At 37.5% G+C, this 4,439-nt stretch overlaps 1 long non-coding RNA gene across 1 annotated transcript; it reads right to left on the bottom strand.

Annotated features, from left to right (window-relative positions):
* Positions 1 to 533: 533 nt before the first annotated feature.
* LOC131631534 (uncharacterized) lies at positions 534 to 3,031 on the bottom strand. The gene is made up of 3 exons (XR_009292728.1): positions 2,498 to 3,031; positions 1,870 to 2,289; positions 534 to 1,309 (listed from the first exon to the last, which is right to left on the bottom strand). It is a non-coding gene; the product is annotated as an uncharacterized LOC131631534 (long non-coding RNA).
* Between the last annotated feature and the right edge of the window lie 1,408 nt (positions 3,032 to 4,439).

The raw sequence follows: 4,439 nt of genomic DNA, 5'->3' as shown, positions 1-4,439 counted from the left end.
ATTGGCACCTTGGCTACGTTACAAGCTATCACCGTCCAACCATTGCTTACCATAAACTTTTCCACCAGAAAAAACAAAAATTTCTCTTTCCCCAGCAGATATCAAAACAAAAATAAAGAATAAAGATCACTCCATCTCCTCGGGACAAATTTCAGGTCTTCGGTATTTAATCTTCTTCTACTTCGAATGTTTGAAAGGCTGGCGCCAATCTCACCTTCGAGTATAAGACGATTAAATAGGGGCAGCTGTCATACCCCAAATTTGTCCTACCCCTTTAACTTTCTAACTGGCTTAAGTTTCTCATTCATGTACATACCTCCACTAGGTCATCTAACACATCATGCATCATTAATCAATAAACTTGGCATCAAGATCAATGACTTGGGAGATTGGGGAGTCCCTATGGTTTTGAGGCTCTCATCTTTATTCAAAGTTGGCTCAATTGGCTTCTTCATCAATCATGGTTTATGGAATCGGGATTCTGTGTTATTAGGCATCATGGACCCGGTTCTTCATCAAAATACAAAGGCTATCTCTCGTTTCCATCATTTCAAGAGTTTCCTATCTTCATTGTGCATCTCAAAAAAGTGAATCAGGATTTGTAGCTTACGGTGAGGATGAATGTCATTTGTTAAGAAATATTTGTCAAAGCTATGGCATAGAACTTGAGGATTCGTTATAACGGATGCACCATTGTCCTTTAAGATGAATTTGTTTGAGTAAAGGGCATATCACTTAAAGTTTGAGAGTGGAAGACATATTTCCATTAAACTGGAGATAAAGACTCATTAGTGATTGCGAGATACCATGAATCCATAGTATTCAAGAGCAAATGATTACTCAAAAAATAAGTGGAAAGTTACATTTTAATATTCAATCCAATCCAAATGGTGAATTACAAGTTCAAATGGTGTATTACAAGCTCATTCAAATGGAAAATGATTCATAAAAGGGAATGATTCATAAAAGAGAGAGTCATTACAAGTTTCAACCATATTACATAAAAACTACACAAAGAGTCCAATATCCATTACAAAGAACCAAACTACAAAAAAGGATCTCATAAAAACATTCCCAATCCTACTCTACTGTTTCTACAATTTTGGAAAGAAAAAAGAAATGATACATCACATGAGTACTTCTAAGCATATGGTCTATAAACTCCATTGTACAGGTACAAATCTCCAAACCTACTTCCATGGGCCCTGTTAACTTTCAAGTAGAGAATCCTGCATCATATTGTAACAACAATTCCAGACCTGCACATATAAGTTACGCCCTGCAATTCAACACACCAAGTCTGCCAGGCCTGCATTAAAGAGAATAAAGAGCTGTCATTCAAAATCGATTCGGTATTACAGCCAAGAGCAAATCAAGTCAAACAAAAAAAGAAGAACATAACAGGTTTAAGCCTAACAGTCCCACATCAGTCGAAGAACGAACCACAACATGTCATCATAGAATCAAGGCGTATTAAAGAATAAATTCACAGTTTCGACAGCATGCTACCAGCCCCTTAACATAACCAAGCTTCACTGAGTTCAATACCAAAAAGGGATCCCATTACTTCAATTCAAACCAAAATCAGTTTACACTCCTAACAAAAACCAGTTAATTGATAAGTCACCACCTTTTAATCCACCAAAACAGAATTCTAACAACCTACTAACTAACTCCTAACAACTTCCAACCACAAAAACAGTTTTGTAACTAACTTCTAACCAATCTAACTAACTGAATCAGAACTACAACTAATCCCAACCATTTTGTAACAGAAAAATAACTGTCAACATAACTACTTTGTAACCACCTAACAAGCTCATAACAAAAAGAGAGGGGAGGGACTGGAGAAAAGATTAGAAAACCAACCTGAGAGCCGATTCTGTAGAGGGGAACTTGGCTTCACTTCAAGGTCTCTGGCTTCTTCATTCTGATCATGACCTTCACATAACATCTTCACTTCAATCACCCTTCGATCTCCTTCGGTTTTCAATTCTTCATCTCTCCAATTCTTCACATCTTCATCCCATCTTTCTCATCTTCATCTTATTCTCCCAGCTTCATCTTCATTACTTCACAATCTTCAACCTCTCCACACTCAACCACCTTCATTCACCATCTCTTTCACTCTCGGAACTGTCTTCTCCTCCAATCTTCATCTCCAACTCACTTCTATTCAACTCTCTCCAATCTTCTTCAATTTCTCTTCCTCGATCTCCATCACAACCTACTTCAATATCTCTTCACCATCTTCAATCTGTCCTTTAACCATCTTCAATCAACAAGAATCTGAAAAAACAAAAAAAAACAGAAACAATTCTTCAATCGCTCGCACAATCTCCATTATCATCATCAACATTCGTTCCTCTCTTCAATCTTCATCACCATCATCATAACAGCTCGAAGAAGAAGGAGAAAATGAAATAAAAAAAAATGAATAGAGCGTAGAAGAAAGTGGTGGAAGAAGCATTACAAGAAATTGAATGTGTGTTATCACCTGTTTCTCGGCGTTTATTCTGCGTCTTCGTCTCTCTCCATGGTTCAAAGAAGAATCGGACGTTTTGGCCCAATCGGTAACCTTGCCTTCAATCTTTCTATTCGCGCCATGGCCGTTTAGCCTGAGAACGGCTCTGAGATGGATTTAAGAATGAGAGCGGAATTGTGAGTTGAGACTCTGAGAAATCCGAATAAAAAACGAACCAGAAGCAAGGAGAGCGAGACTGAGATCGGAAGAGAGAAGAGAGAAGGAGAGAGAGCGAGGCGAGGGAGGAGGTCGTTCCGATTTTGGTTCACGATGAGGATAGACGGAAGTTCGCCGGAGAGGTGAGTGTCGAGGCCGCCGCCGTCTGTGTGAGGAGGGAGAAGAACTCCAAACGTCACAAGTTGGTAACCCTAAAATCCCATCTTGATTTATTTTGATTTTTTGAATTAATGTATTAATTGGCATAATGTTCTAATTAGGCATAAAGTATGAATTAATGAAGATTAATGTGAGGTTATGAGGATTAATTGTACTTAATTGGATGTTGATTAGAACGTTAATGCAGAAAATAGGATAGAATCAATTTGAACAAATTCTGGAAAAAAGGTTTGGATCATAACCTTGGGCTAAACGAATTGCTAGACCCATACCCCCTTAGGCCCACGCACCTCCTTCGTAGAAAAAAATCTGATTGGGCTCAATTGCTACGGTACACCCCCAGCCCATGTTTCACTTGGTTTTTAGCACATAAGAAAATTTGAAACAAAAAACCTGTTGGGCTATTGATTGGGTCCAGCGCCAACAATTACTCATGCACCACCATATTCAACTTTAAACCCCCTGTTTCTATTTCTTTTAATTACTAGAATTTAGGTTGAATTAGATTTTTTCTATTTTTTCTTTTAGGTGATAAAAATGCTAATTTTTTAGACTTTAATACAAATCGTTGACATAGAAATAATCACAAAAATATTAGTTTAGGCTTTTATTTTAATTCTTTTGCTTGATTAAAATTCTTGTTTTTGTCATATGAAACCATATAAAAATAGTAGTACTTGACTTGTAATTTTTCATTTTTGTACTATATTTTGACTTGATATTTCATGCCTATGTGTGATTTTGTACCATTGCGCCATTCTCAATTTTTGCTTCTAATGTGACTTTATTTTCATGTCTCTTTAATTCCTAACTTTAGGTAGAAACCATTGTCGCGGGGAAAAATCGTTGTCCTTTTTTTGGGATGAGACACCTGATGCCTTCTTTGGGCTCGAGTGCTCAAAAAATGATTTTTCTTTTGTACGGACCAAACTTTTTATTGTTTCCGAAAGAGGAAAAGGAAAAAAGTTGCAATAACCTAAAAAGTGGGGGAGAGATCTTGGGTAAGAGGGTTGGTTATACGAAGGGAAGGTATTAGCACCCAACGTATCTATAGTACTCTATAGGTTTCTTTGTTTTATTTATTCCATTCTTGTTATGGTGGAGGTTCTTGTGAAATAGGTGGGACCTAAGGTGTTTGTTTGATTATGCTCGCAAAGATCATCGCGATCCTCTGCATACATATCCCCTAGAGGGAATCAGAGCATCTGTAGCTCGGGGTCTACGGGTGCTACGGTTTGAATGGTTTTTTTTGTTTTATTTTTTTGCTCGCCAAGGATCGACCTTGTGCCTACGTATTCTCAAAGGGATGTTGAGAAAGTCAGAGCAATCGTAGTTCCCACTTATGCTAGTGGAAGCAAAGGAAAATAGACAAATGTCGTCTAAATGCTAGATGTATCTAATCTATATCATCACATACATCTGTTTGTTTTTGTTTGAAAATCTTTTCATTATAAGCCCGGGGCCATGCCACTTAGGGTGCTTAGAATGATAAAGATGTTTTTGTTTAACCAGCCTTGTGGCAAAAGTTCCAATGAAGTCAGCCTTGTGACAAAAACTTTGATTAATCAGCCAGCCTTGT

Source organism: Vicia villosa, unplaced genomic scaffold, assembly GCF_029867415.1.
Source record: "Vicia villosa cultivar HV-30 ecotype Madison, WI unplaced genomic scaffold, Vvil1.0 ctg.000843F_1_1, whole genome shotgun sequence".
NCBI lineage: Eukaryota > Viridiplantae > Streptophyta > Magnoliopsida > Fabales > Fabaceae > Vicia > Vicia villosa.
Note: the sequence above shows the minus strand (reverse complement) of the source record. Positions and strands in the feature narration are given on the sequence as shown.